Genomic DNA, 15,553 nt, shown 5'->3' with positions numbered 1-15,553 from the left:
GGGTGGGATTTGCCGGTTCGCCAAAGCAGCCATAAAATTAGCTACTTGTTCAGTACTGGTTCGCCTGAATTGGGGTGAACCAGTAGCAGCCTAAACCTGGATCATATGACCTCAGGACGTTATTGCAACCGTCATAAGTCCATGCCAGTTGCCAAGCTTTCAAATCTTGATCACGTGACCACGGGGATGCTGCATTCAGTCGTAAGTATGCAAGATAGTCAGATGTCATTTTTTTTTTTTTTTGCAATGCCTTTGTAACTTTGAGTGATTATGAAACAAATGCTTGTGAGTTAAGGGCTACCTGCAATGGGAAGTATGGAAAAAGACATTTGTGAAGTCAGAAAACTATGCGTAAGAAAAAATGCATAGCTGACAGCTGGAAAAAATGAGGATAAGAGGAAGTTAAGAAGCAAGCATCTTCAAATGACATAGAATTGATTCAAATTGCACAAACCAATGCAAATGCGATAAACTATCTTGTCAGGGTTCCAAGTAATACACCCACAGCAGAAATGGTATCAGCAGGTTCTGACCAGTTCTGGAGAACCGGTAGTGGAAATTTTGAGTAGTTCAGAGAACCGGCAAATCCCACCTCTGACTGGCCCCACCAACCCCATCTATTCTCTGCCTCCCACTGAGTCCCAGCTGATCGGCTGGATCTTCTTTGGTTGCCCTGCACAGGAGAACGGAGCTGGAAAGCAGGTTCGTGGGGTGGGGTGGGAATGGGGATTTTGCGGTAACCTTCACCTGCCATGCCCACCAAGCCACACCCACCCAAGCCACACCCACAGAACCAGTAATAAAAGATTTTCAATCCCACCACTGACATAGCAAAAAGACTTCCGAGGCAAGCAGGTTCCTCAAAGAACAGGTTGATTGGATATATCATATTGGCACAGACTGGTGAAAACCGACTCTAAACGTTCCTGTGCTTTTCACCTAATTAAAAGTAAAATTTCCCCCCCCCTTTCCCAATCAATCAGTCACATCGTCCAATCAAAGTGCCCTTCGGTTGCTTGGCAACTTCACTCCTCTTCTCTTCAGCCACCTGTGAAAATGACCTTGGTTCTCAGGGGAAACTGTTTTGTTTTGGCTACAAAACCCCAACTATCTCTATTCCCTCCTCCCTATCCCTCATCTCCATTGTGGCAACACTGAAGCCTCCAAGATGGCCTCAGTCAGTCCAGTTTCAGAGTTGACATTATCATGAAGGAAACATCTGCAAGGAATAACAGTTACAGACAATATTGGATGGATAGAAAGAAAAGTCTTGAGATCAAAATGAATAAAGATGGGAACACCTATATTTTCCCCATCATCTCCCCACCCCCATTCCAGGTAAGAGCATCTTAAACCATTTCAGCCCGAGAATTTCAAAGATGCTTTGAATAAATATTTAATGACTATTTCATTTTTGCTGAATGCATTTTCTCTCTCTCACACACACACACTGTAGCCTAGTACTTCCGTTAGAAAATAAATAAAGACCTTGGGATGGTTGCCCAGGTCATTAAACCTAATGTGTGGAGGCCAGGTCAGAATCATCAGAGGAAATAGCCATTTTAAAAAATTATTTTTGAGACTGATGACCCAGGGAAATGAAAGGAGTGGTTTATATTTCTTGAGTAGTTATATCTCCTTTTTTCCCCATTCCTTTTCCAACCTCCTAAAAAGTGTCTCATCATCAACTGAGAAGACAGATGATCAGATTAACGGAGTTGTTGGAAGGAACTTTATAGGGCATCTAGTCTAACCCCCTGCCCAAGCAGGAGACCCTTCACCATTTCTGACAGATGGCAGTCCAATCTCTTCTTGAAAGCCTCCAGTGATGAAGCTCCCACAATTTCTGAAGGCAACTTCTGTTCCATGGGTTGATTGTTCTCACTGTCAGAAAATTCCTCCTTATTTCCAGGTTGAATCTCTCCTTGATCAGTTTCCATCCATTATTCCTTGCCTGGCCTTCAGGTGCTTTGGAAAATAGCTTGACCCCCTTCCTCCTCTCTGGGGCAGCCCCTCAAATATTGGAAGATGCTCTCCTGTCTCCCCTGGTCCTTCTCTTCACTAAACTAGCCAGGCTCAGTTCCTACAACTGTTTATTATGTTTTAGCCTCCAAATGCCCTAATTATCTTTGTTGCTCTACTCTGCACATTCTTTCTAGAGTCTCAACAACTTTTTTATAGTGTGGTGACCAAAACTGGATGCAGTATTCTTAGCTATTCCATTGATTAATAGTTCTCACTGTCAAAAAATTTCTCCTTAATTTTAGGTAAGATATCTCTTTAATAATCCTCCACCTGTTACTTCTTGTCCTGCTCTCAGGTGCATTGGAGAATAAGTTGTTTTTAGAAATTCTCTTTTATATAAAGCATCACAGAGCAAACAAAGAGTATAGTCACCATGTGCTTTACTGCTCAACTATTTAACTGTAACAGGAAACAGAAAACTCTCCTCAGAACAAACCCAACCATAGATTATAACCATAAATGAAAACTAAACACTGTCATCTACTGGCTGAATAATTCTGCAATTGTTACAATAGAAAATATACCCTAACATGTATCCCAACAAATTGACTACCTTTTCTCTGTGACAGTTCCTCAAGTGCTGGAAGACAGTTATCATATCACCACTAATCATTCTCTTCAATAGACTTGACTTACTTAGCTCCCTAAACAGTTCGTATGGTTTAGCCTCCAAATCCCTTATCATCTTTGTTGCTCTTCTCTAATGTAAGATCTTCACATTCCTGATGCCCATGGAGGAACATGGCTGTTAAAACCTGCAAGATTGTGAGTGAAGTCTCTTGTAGGTGCATATAAAACAGGTTCAGTTTGCATCATGGGCCACATTTTACACTGTTGTCAATTTTGACACATACCCTGGCAAAGAATTCTGCAATATTTTTTTTGCAAACTTTTTTCCCCCCAAACTTCAGACTTCTCCTTTGAGCATGGAGCTGTGAATGAATGTACCCAGAAGAAAAGATCACAGATGGGCAGCATCAAATAGCAACACATCTGCCAGGTTTATGCAGCGGATGCAAGGGTTTTCCTCTGCGCTTTGTCAGGAAACCAGCTTTCAAAAGGCAGGAAACTGCATCAATTAGGCAACATTTTGCCTTTATCTAGCCTCTAATGAGGAACTAACACTTTGCTCCCTTATCCCCCAATGACCTGTGAAATGCCACGTTCCTCATTTGGATATCAGAAGACAAACATTCAAACTTAAGCGTCCCTTTAGCATCACTGCTCCATCGAATAGAATTCTTTATTGGCCAAGTGTGGTTGGACACACAAGAAGTTTATCTCTGGTGCATAAGAGCAACAAGGGATAAATTATTATCATAATCATAAAGTACAATAATCATAAATTGTAAGATCTAACACTCAGTAATAGACATAGGATACTAAATAATCAATCAACATAAACCATGAGATACAAATAACAAAGTTAAGCTAAGGAAAACTAAGGAAATAGGTAATAGGAAAGATGAGAAGGATGAGGTGGTTTGACATCCTAGAGCATAACACAGTGTTTACAGATTACAGATAATCAGAGTTGGAAGGGACCTTGTAGGTCATCTAGTCCAACCCCCCCACGCAAGCGGGAGACCCTACACCATTTCCAGCAGATGGACTTTCTCTTGAAAGTCTCGACTGATGGAGCTCCCACAACTTCCGAGGGCAAGCTGTTTCATTGGTTGATGGTTCTCACTGTCAGAAAGTTTCTCCTTGTTTCCAGGTTAAATCTCTCTCCTTGTTCAGTTTCTATCCATTATTCCTTGTCTGGCCTATAGGAGCTTGAGAAAATAGCTTGACCCCCTCCTCCCTATGGCAGCCCCTCAAATATTGGAAGACAGCTATCATGTCTCCCCTTGTCCTTCTCTTTACTAGACTAGCCAAGCCCAATTCTTGAACCGTTCGTTGTATGTTTTAGCCTCCAGTCCCCTAATCATCCTGGTTGCTCTTCTCTGTACTATTTCTAAAGTCTCAACATCTTTTTTATAATGTGGTGACGAAAACTGGATGCAGTACTCTAGATGTGGTCTTACTAAGGCTTTATAGAGTGGTATTTGTACTTCCCTTGATCTTGACTGTATCCCTCTGTTCATACAATTTAGGATTACATTAGCTTTTTTGGCGGCGGCTGCACACTGCTTGCTCATATTTAGCTGGTTGTCCACTAAGACTCCAAGATCCCTCTCACAGTTACTGCTATTGAGCCTGGTTTCACCCAGTCTATATGTGTACTTTTGGTGTTTCTTGCCTAAGTGTAGGACTTTACTTTTCTCTATATTGAATTTAATTGTTGTTATATTGTTGTGAGAATTAGTTGTTTAGCAGAGTGATAGCATGGTGATAAAACTGTGTTTGTGTCTGGTTGCTTTGGTGTGCAATGCCCTGTAGTGTTGTCTTGAAGGAAGAAACTGAAACAGTTTAGGACCAAGATGTGAGGGGTCTATGACTCAATGATTCTGTAATTCTACGATTCTACAATTGACAAGGGAAAAAGTATTACATACAAGGGAATAAATATGTTTGTGATTGTTAACTTGTGGAGAGACCTGGCCCGTAGAATTGCCAAGAGTCGAACATGATTGAATGGATCATCATCACCATCATCTTCATCATCATCATCTTCATCATCATGTAGACCAGACAGGAAACACAAGCAGGTAATCTGATTCTACTTTTGTAGGGCTACATTAACACTCCCTTCATGGAGTGTCATGAAAGTCATGAGCTGAGCTGAGCTGTGCAAGCCCACTCAAGATGGACAGGTCATAGAGGAAACTAACAAAACATGGAGAAGGAAATGACAACCTTCTCCATATCCTTGCCAAGACAACTGCATGGGCAGTATCAAAAGGCTAACTCCAGAAGAAGGTACGAGGACAGAGGTTCCTGACATGTTATGGTCCGTGGGTCCGTGAAGAGTTGGACAGGACTTGGTGACTGAACAATAGCATTAACAGAATCTTGCATTTCTGAAAGTACAAATCTCCCACCGCCTCTTTTTACAGCATGAGAAAATAGGCAGGATTCTTTCTGAGTCTTATTCTCTGTCCATTATGCAGCTGTGGGCTACGGCCTCTCTTATCTGTTTCCTACGCAAAATCTTTTCTCTCCCTCCTCATTTCCAAGGTCCTTGCCACATACTAGTAGAGCTATCTTTAATTTTAATTACATTTAAATATGAAGACAAATACAATCTATCTAATCAATTCTGGCCCTCCACTCCTTTTGGGGGGATGACAACTAATAATTCATTCAAAATTCCATCTTGGCCTTTAATCCAAAAAAGAAAACATTATACACCCTTACTTTATGACACAGCATGCTGTGAGAATCCAGTCACTTGTAGTTTAAGCAATGAACCATGATTAAAGTAGTTTATCACACTGAATAAACACAGATTTAACTAGCATTATTGCTGAACCCCAGAGAAAGAGCTTGTTTCTGTTTGGACAGAAACAAGAAATGTTTTTCATGCAAAATTGTGTTCCAGCGATGCTAAGAGCTATTTCTATTTTCACAAGCTAGGCCTTGTGTTCTGGAAAAAGAGTTGTTGGAGAAATGATGATATGTAAGTCATGATACCATCATTCATTCGTGTCAGATGTCATGACATAAATTATATAATCATCTCATTTTTTCACAATGACTTGACAGAAACATCGTTTTGATAACTTTTAGCTTATGCTTCTAACAATGTGAAATCTTAGCCTATCTTTATTTCATTTAAACTACCGACTTTTGTATGGGAAAAATGGAGTACAGGAAACACAGAATTAGATAACCTATCCAAATACTGAACAATACTGATATGTTTGACCCCTTAATTAAAATACTTTGCCACATTTTCTTAAAATCTGTCTCCTGCCTGTTAATATTATTCCTAATCATTTGGATGGATTAGCAGGTTCTTCTTCCTTGAAGTATAATCAAATTTAAATTACATTTACTGTAGCTATACATATCCTAGGCTTAATCATATATTCCCTTGATACCATCCTTCAATCTGAAGTCAATTACTGTGCCAGAGTCAATTAAATAATGCTAATTAAGTGTGGGTTCAATTATATGACCAGAGTTGGGTTGAACAGTATGATTAATAATCTTCATCCAATTGCAGCAAGTTTTTAAGTGTGATGTCACAGTTGGATGCTTTGTACTCCTCAATATTCTTTTTGATGACTTAAGATAAGGAACAGAAATCTACAAAGGAAACAAAATTACACCATACAGACAAAATGTGCTTTTTTAAAAAATGCCTTGAACTGCAGATCAAGAAGCAAAGTTCTTGTGACTGAAAATTGACTATTCAATGGAACAATTTTGGCACTTAGTCTATCGCAGAACCCTTTCAAGTCCCATGGAACATGTTTTTTTTTTAAATAATAACTCTGACCTAGAAAACAGAAATAAAAATCCAGATGATCATAACAAGATAGAGAAATGGACTGAATATCAGACTCCCTGGCTTATCAACCATCCTGGTGACAAATCTTTTGAAATAATCCTTGTTGACCCCTGGATATCAATCAGCATATTGGAATACTGCATCCAATTTTGGTCATCATACTACAAAAAAGATGTTGAGACTTTGGAAAAGGTTCAGAGAAGAGCAACTAAGACGATCAAAGGCCTGGAGACTAAACCATACGAAGAACGGCTGCAATATTTGGCTTTGGCTAGACTAAACAGAAGAAGAATTAGAAATATTCCAGTATTTGAGGGGCTGCCGCAAAGAAGAGGCAGTCAACTCATTCTCCAAAGCACCAGAGGGCAGGACAAGAAACAATGGATGGAAACTAACCAAAGAGAGAAGCAACCTGAAATGAAGAAGAAACTTCCTAATAGGGAGGACAATTAACCAGTGGAACAGCCTGCCCTCAGAAATTGTAGGTGTTCCATTCAGGGGTGGGATTCAGAATTTTTAACAACTGGTTCTGTGGGTATGGCTTAGGTGGTGGGCATGGCTTGGTGGTCATGTGACTGGGTGGACATGGCTTGGTGGTCATGTTATTGGCTGGGTGTGGCCAACTCAATATCACTCACATCGAGGCATGCATCTCCTTGCCTGGCCTCTCATGACTGTGGGGAAGCTGCAACAGTCGTAAGTGTGAAAAACGGTCATAAGTCACTTTTTTCAGTGCCATTGTAACTTTGAATGGTCACTCCACACAAGCAAAGTACCAGCAAAGGAGGGGAAAAAAACTCCAGAGAAGTTCCAGAGACAGAAAGTCTAGTCCTGCCAAGAATGTAATAAGGGTTAACGGAGAGGCAGTTTCTGTAAGCAACACCAGAATGTTTCCTTCCTGCCTTCCTTACAGGATTAGGCCAGTAATTTCTTCTAACAACCGGTTCTCCAGACTGCCTAGAACGTTAACAACCGGTTCTAGTGAATAGGTGCTAGAAGTGCAAACAAAAGAAAGGAACGTTTTTCCATATGTGGTAGCAATGTATAGAGGTCAAAAAATACTGGAAGATAATACAGAGATGGCTTTTTGAGATTACAAAATATAAATTGAATTTGGAACCCAAAACGTTTTTATTAGGTATGATCAAAGGGAATTTGAGTAAAGATAAAAGATATCTTATTGTACACATCTTAACTGCAGCAAGAATCATGTTAGCACAAAATTGGATGAGTAATAAAATACCACCAGAGAAGTTTTGATTCAAAAAATAATGGACTGTACTGAACTAGATAAATTCACTATGGAACTGAAAGGCAAAGAGGATCGAGAATACTATGTGACATGGGAGAGGTGGTACGAATGGGTGAAGGATAAGGATAAAAATAATGTATAGTCACAAAATAAGAAACATGTATATACAATGACACAATAACTGTTAATGGAAATGAGATTTTTGTATTTTTTGTTTTTAAAGAATAAAAAAAAAATTAAGAAGAAGAATGTTAACAACCGGTTCTAGCGAATAGGTGTGAACTGGTAGAATCCCACCCCTGGTTCCATCACTGGAGGCTTTTAAGAAGAAATTGGACAGTCACTTATCTGAAATGGATTAGGTTCTCCTGCTTGAACAAGGGGCTGGACTAGAAGACCTCCAAGGTCCCTTCCAGCTCTGTTCTATTCTAATAGCAGTGTTGTGTGACTTCCAAAAAGATAAAGGGAAATTTGGGTTGAATTAGTAAAAAGACAGTTTCTTAAATCCTCTACAGGTCATTCTAGACTTGTTGTTAAGCAAATCCATTGTCCACAATTGATGGGGGGAGAGAGAGGGAGGGAGGGAGGGAGGGAGGGGTAGTTCTTAGAATCATGTTTTCAGAATTCACCTTTCTGCTGCCAGCAGGTAGAGAAGCTTACAGAATAACAGAGTTAGAAGGGACCTTGGAGGTCTTCTAGTCTAACCCCCTGCACAAACAGGAGACCCTATACCATGTCAGACAAGTGGCCATCTAATCTCTTCTTAAAAACCTCCAGCAACGAAGCGCCCATGATTTCTGGTGGCAAGCTGTTCCCCTGGTTAATTGTCCTCACTGTTAGGCAGTTTCTTCTTTATTCCAGGTTGCTTCTCTCCTTAATTCGTTTCCGTCCTTTGTTTCTTGCCCTGCCTTCCGGTACTTTGGAAAATAGGTTTATCCCCTCTTCTTTGTGGCAGCCCCTCAAATATTGGAACCTTGTTTTCATGTCTTTCCTGGACCTTCTTTTCACTAGACTAGCCAACCCAATTCCTGCAATCGTTCTTCATATGTTTTAGCTTCCAGCCCTTTTAATCATCTTTAGTTAACAGCCTACCTTTGCAACATTATTAGCCAGAGAAAACTGACTCTCTTTCTTCCTCCTCACTACCACTATATGGACTAACTATAGCATGTCTGCTGGCATGGTGCCATGAGCTAGTTAAGGAAGTCATGCAAACTCCGTAATTTATGCAACTGTATGACCCATAGCCAGCTGTGATATTAATTTTTTTAGAAAAGCCTCATTATTGTTTTTTTGACTTTACTGATTGGTGTCGGTAAACTACTTTACTTTAGGCTGAAAGGTAGACCAAAAACCTGATTTTAGACACTTATTTTAAGAATGTAAATAGTGATCACGTGAGCCTGCTGTGTTAGTCATTTATGAGTAATTTTTTACAACTACAAAAGAGAATCCTTTTGAATTCAGGCTCGCTGATCCACTCCAAAATACAAAATTGCTTTTACCCTTCACCTGCCTACCGAGAGCCATGCTAGAATAGGTCTAATATCCAGGTTTCCAAATTGGCAGTTAAGTGAGCCAATGGTTCCCCTAGAAATGCAACGGTTGGGAATAAGTCATGTTCTTCCCAGATAACAGTAACAACAGATCTGGAGGAAGAATATATTGAAATATTGCATAAGATAATAAAGAAAGATTACAACTTAATAAAAATAACTGTACTATTGTTAAATTTACATAACTTGTTAAATGTAAATATGATAAATACTATTTTATTTGTATTAAAATGTGATTAGAAAAGGGATATTTTTTAAATATAACAGTGGCATAATTAAAAATTAAAATGGGGATAAATAATGGAAAATTACAACTCAATATAAATTGGTGAATTGTTATTAGAATTATATAGTCTGTTAAACACTGCAAATATGATTAGGAATATATTATTTGTAGTAAAAGGAGTGACGTTAAGAATACAGAGATTGGCACAAAAATAACATACTGAAACATTAAATAATCAAGAATGATAATTTAACAAAATATGCGTATTAATATCAAATTTTAAAAGTTTGTCAGTTGTATTAAACATGAAGAATATTGTCATATTTGTTTTAAAATGTAAGACACTCCGGTGCCAAACTGTTCACGCAATAATGATATGTTGGTTGAAACAAGAAAAAATAAAAAAAATATTTGGGGAAAAAAGAAGATATGGAGGAAGAAGATCACTATGGATTATCAAAGCAGGAGAAAAACAGATGACTAGTTATTTCTGGAGATGCAGTCCAGTCTGAAAAGAGCAAATGATATCTGTTGTTCTGAGCTAGCTGAAGGTATATTTACAATGCTATTAAAAACTAGCAGCATGTGACATCGTGCCACTAAAAAGCCAAAGCTTCCAGAGGCATCAAAATATGCATTTTTGTCCCTGGAATAGCCATGGAAACACAGTGGGTCCTCAGAGGCTCTACCAGGGAGCTTGGCTCAAAGCGATGCTCACATTTGCAAAAGGAAAAGCAACCAAAACGCACATGAAAAGAGATGCTACTTTTTCAATACCATTTTCCCTCTGCCGTTAGTAGAAACACATCTAGAACAAGAATCTTCAGGGACCCTCCATTTAAAAGATAATTAAAAGAGGTTGAAATTTTACCAAACAAATGGGCAGATCACAACCCGATTCAGATAGTGTGGAAAGGCAGGAAGAAACCAAGGAAAAGGTGGACCTTAAATACACAGTTAATTAAAGAGAAAGAATTTACGAATAAGCTTGACGAGGAATTAGACTATTTTTTTAACAGAAAATAATAATGAGGCAACTACGAAACAGAATATTTGGGATACAATGAAGGCAATAATAAGGGGCATAACGATATCATACACTGCTAAAAGAAATAAAGAAAAATATGCCCAACAAAATAAATTAGAACAAAGAATCAAAGAATTAGAAATTCAGCTGCAGGACACCCCAAAAGATTGCAAATTGAAATACAAATTGAGATACATCCAAATAATCTAGATCTTAATAAAATGATAAAATACAAAGACCTTCTTGATGCGCAAGGAACTTTAAAATCATGGCAAGATCTCCAAGAACAGGGGCTACAAGTGGACCGGTGGGCTTACTTGCAAGTTCAAAACAGATATAGCCAGGACAAGAAAATTTTTGGAATTTATACTAAGGCATAACAATTAGATAAAATTTTATTAGGTCCAGATTAAAAAAATATAACTAAATTTTATAATTATTTACTAGAGGTGGAATTAGAAGAGCAAGTAGTCAAAGGCAACATGATAGCTTGGAGCAGAAACATAGGACATAGCATTACAATATTAGAATGGGAAAAGGTTTGGACAAGGAATAATAAAATTACAAGATCAGCAGCATATAAAGAAAATGCCTATAAAATGTTTTATAGATGGCATCTTTCACCCTTGAGAATAGAGAAAATGTCTCCTAACATGAATCTGAATTCTGAAATGTAAAAAGAAACAGGGAACATTTTTTCATATGTGGTGGTCCTGCACTGAAACCCAAAGATATTGGCACAGAATAAAAAAATGGTTAGAGGAAATAACGGCAGAGCAAATTGAATTAAAACCAGAATTCTTCCTATTGGGGATATTTAATAGACAAATTCCTAAAAATGTCAAATATATAATACTGCATATTCTTACTGCAGCCAGAATAACCTTTGCACAGTGTTGGAAACAAGCAGATATTCCAACAGAGGAGATGGTTATACAGAAGATAACAGCCTGTGCAGAGATGGACAAGTTAACCTTAGCACTCAAGGAAAAAGAAACATCAGAATATTATAGAAGCTGGGAATACTGGTATGACTGGATAGAACAAAAATAGAAAATATATTAGTAAACAATGTAAAATGTAAAAGAGGTAGTATTTATATATTCACAACAAGATATATTTGTAAATGTATCACCAATATTGACAACAAACAAGGAACCATAGACTGTCGATAGTAGAATTGTTAGTTTTTAATCATTTTCTTTTTTTCTATTTCTTTTTTCTTCTTCTTTTGTGTGTGGTGTTTGTTTCATATTTTGGTTTTGTAATCAATAAAGTTTGTTTAAAAAAATAAATAAATAAAAGATAGACTGGGTGGCTTTGGGCCAATCACCAGGAGACAGTGAGTTCTAGTCCTGCCTGAGACAAGAAAGCAGTTGGGTGACTTTGGCTCAATCACCAGGAGATTGTGAGTTCTAGTCCTGCCTTAGGCATGAAAGTCAACTGAGAGACTTTGGGCCAATCACCAAGAGACAGTGAGTTCTGGTTCCCCCCTAGGCATGAAAATCAGCTCGCTGACTATGGGCCAATCACCGGGACACCACAAGTTCTAGTCCCCCTTTAGACATGAAAGCCAGCTGGGTGACTCTGAGCCAATCATCAAGAGATAGCAAATTCTAGTCCCGTTTTAGGTGTAAAAGCTGACACGGTGACTTTGGGCCAGCTCCTTTCTCTCAGCCCACACCATCTCACAATTGTTCTTGTGGAGATAATAGAAGGAAGGATTAGGTGTGTTCGCTATCTTGAGTTACCTATAAAGTAATAAAGATAGGATTTTAAAAATTCTATTTAAAAAAAATAAATCCCTGTGTTTTAAAACTGTAATAGGTATCGTCCAGGGTAAGTTATTCCTCCATACAATTATATTATCTGAAATATAATTATTAATTGATTTGGCTGAACAAAGAGCAAATGAGTTTCAAGACATCCCCCGCTGAAAATTTTACTCAGACTGAGTAATTAATATAGCCCTTGTACAAATACTGCAATTAGAAATCTGTACACAGAGCTGAAAGGGGTGAATTATGTAGGATTTCTCTCTGGCTCAGAAAATAGCAGAACACAGGCCTTCCACGCACTCACTTGCCAGAAATACAATCTAGGTGTCAACCCTGAAGCTGAGAGCCATTTCCCAACTGGAACAGTGGGAAATGGAGGGGGGGCAGAGATAGCTGGGGTGCTGTAGCCAAAACAAAATACTTTCTCTTGGGAACCAAGGACATTCCTACCAGATGTCCAGAAGGAGGGGACTGGAGTCACCTAGCAACTGGACTGTATCCTGATTGGACCATGTGACTGATTGCTGGGAGAAAGTGAAAGAACGCTTACTTTTAATTAGGTGAAAACCACAGGAACATTTAGAGTCGGTTTTGTTCTGACCTCGGCTTCCCCAGAAAGCACTAAGCAGACTCTTTGTCCTGGCAAAACCCCTTTTATTAAACGAAGGTGAATTTCTTGCATTCACCTTCAGCCAAAGGCCTGGCAAAGAGTCTGTCAAGGGTGTAATTAGGAGCACAGACCTTATCTAGCTTGGAGAGCTGCCCAGTAACTATTTCCAAACACAGGGATGACAAGGAAGGACTCAGCACAGAGACTCAGGAGGCTGTGAGTTCAGTCCTAGGTAGAGGCAGGTATTCCTCTCAGCACACTGAGAATATATCTGCTGAACAAAACTCCGCATCGGTGATAGGAAGGGCATCTGGCCCTTAAATACTCTGCTCCATTCAGTTGCCCAGACTCCACCCTGCAAGGGATTATGGGGTCATTAAAAGAGGATGATGTGTTTTTCTTATTCTGGAACTAATCCGTTTCCTTTGGTTGGGCTTTTGTTAGCCTATTTTGGAGAAGGATCCAGTGTTTTTTTCCCTGTTGCTCTAGATTTCATACTGCCTGCTGGTCAGAGCTTCTCTGTGATCTTAAATGAGCGCGCAGATCCATAAATGTTGCATGTCGTCCCTGGCACCCTCCCGCTGACCAAACGCAGCGAGGTTACTGATGCACCAGCCAGCTAAGCCTTTCAAACGTGCGCAGCGGCCTTTTTAGGAAGGCATCTTTAATAAGGCAAATTCTGCTAATCAAAGACCTTTTCAAAGAAGCACTGAGGGGCTGGAATGGGACTTAAACCTGCATCTTCAGGGCTCTGCAGCAAATCATACTTTCGCCATTAAATTCCCAGGCCACCAAGATGCCTGCTTCGTTGTTGTTGGGGGGTTTTTTTTTGCTCTTCCTGACCAGCTAATGAGTGTTTGGGAAGAAAAGGCACATCTCGCCACCTACAGAGCTTAAGAGCTAGCTGGTCTGGTTCAATGCTGGAGATCAAATCATAATTAGCGCACTTCAAAGCTAAAGCAGCCATGTTTGAAAAGTACAGCCTTTGGCTTCAAAAATAGCAGGAAATTAAGCTTGCTCCTGACTGCTCCATGATTGCCATTCTGTTCTTCCACACAGGGACAAATCAATCTGGATTTTTTTTTTCCTCTCCACTATCAAAACAGTAGCACAGTTGCTCACTGCAAGTAATCTTCAATTTATGACCCTAGTTGAGCCCAGAATTCCAGTTGTAATTCCTGCTGGTTATTAAATGGATCACCACATTACTGGTCCAATTTTACATTTTTTACAGCAGTCATTAACTGAATCTGCACTCATTCAGCAAATACATTCTCCACAATGGATAGGGTGTTTTGCTAGAAAGCAGATTATTAATTGGAAGGGACCTTTTGGGTCATCTAGTCCAACCCCCTGCCCAAGCAGAAGATCCTGCACCATTTCTGACAGATGGCAGTCCAGTCTCTTCTTGAAAGCCTCCAGTGATGAAGCTCCCACAACTTCCAAAGGCAACTTCTGTTCCATTGGTTGATTCTTCTCAATGTCAGAAAAATTCTCCTTATTTCCAGGTTGAATGTCTCCTTGATCAGTTTCCATCCAGAAATAAACCCTGATCTCCAGCACCACAAATTTGTGGGGGGAGGGCGGAGATGGTGTCGCGATGATACGGCATGCGATCTGGGAGGTCTGAGATCGCTGCCGCTGCTCCTATCCTGATATCTTTGCTCCTATCGGATCTAAACCATCCTGAAGAGATGGTGAATGTAAAGAGTGCATCCTGTCGATCCCAGGGATATCGCAAAGTCCCTGGTAGATCCAGGAGAAGCTCTTTTTGCCGGCGGCAAAGAGGCAGCCATTAAAGCTGCTGAAGTTGGGACAGCTCCAAAACGAAAGATAGCGGAAAGAGAAAGTGTGCTCGTTTGGTGAGAATTTTTTTCTTTATTTTAAGATTTGAAAGGACACCCTAAGGAAAAGAAAGAATTTGTAAAAGTTTTGACAGAAGTGATTAAGCAGCGATTTTAAATAGGAATGTCAAAGTAATATTTTTATTTATTTTTTCTCATTGCTGGATTTTCTACACATGATTTTATATTTTGAAACTGGACTGTTTTTTTCTTCTTCTTCCACCTATTCTTTCTCTCCTTTTTGACTTTATAATATTCTAGGCTAGAGACTCCCTTTTAGTCATCTTTTTAAAATATCTTTTTCCCTTTTTGATTAATTTTTATTATATCTTGTTTGGAAAAGGAGGGAGAAAGTGAAAGCAGAAGAAACTTTGTAACACTGCCAGCTAGAGACTTGGAAATATTCTATCTCTTTTTTTCTTGACCAGACAAAGCTGAGAAAGAACTGAGAGTTTTTTTCAAGGACATTGCCACATCAGGGTTGTGTTTGACCTCAGAGGGCTCAGGGAGGGTAGCTGCGGGTGTCAACTCATAAAATATTTCTCTGGTTAGAGTTGCCAGCCTTTCGGAGCAGTGCAGCAGCTTACAAAACCGAAACTGCATTCCATAAATGTTTTCAAAGATAGTAACTAGGTGACTGAAGTTTCTGCCCTGCAAAATTCTAACGAGAGAGCATGATTGATGACTTTTGGCTATGGATGTGTCCCATTGGAGAATATGAATTATGATACACCCAGGGAGTGGGGGAAAAACCAGGGTCAAGGGTGACAATGAATGATGTGTCTCAGAGACAGCTAGCTGTCAGGATTCCGGCATTTACCCCCATTTAAATAATG

At 39.3% G+C, this 15,553-nt stretch overlaps 1 protein-coding gene across 3 annotated transcripts in view; it reads right to left on the bottom strand.

Annotated features, from left to right (window-relative positions):
• The window catches only part of NECAB2 (N-terminal EF-hand calcium binding protein 2), a 239,797-nt gene that overhangs the window by 183,440 nt on the left and 40,804 nt on the right, over positions 1-15,553 (bottom strand). The gene's annotated exons all lie outside the window — the stretch shown is intronic.

The sequence above is a fragment of the Pseudonaja textilis genome, chromosome 11 (genome assembly GCF_049901715.1).
Source record: "Pseudonaja textilis isolate UNSWEBS1 chromosome 11, rPseTex1.2, whole genome shotgun sequence".
In the NCBI taxonomy this organism is placed as follows: domain Eukaryota; kingdom Metazoa; phylum Chordata; class Lepidosauria; order Squamata; family Elapidae; genus Pseudonaja; species Pseudonaja textilis.
The sequence above is the reverse complement of the archived record's forward strand: the minus strand, read 5'-3'. Positions and strand labels throughout refer to the sequence as shown.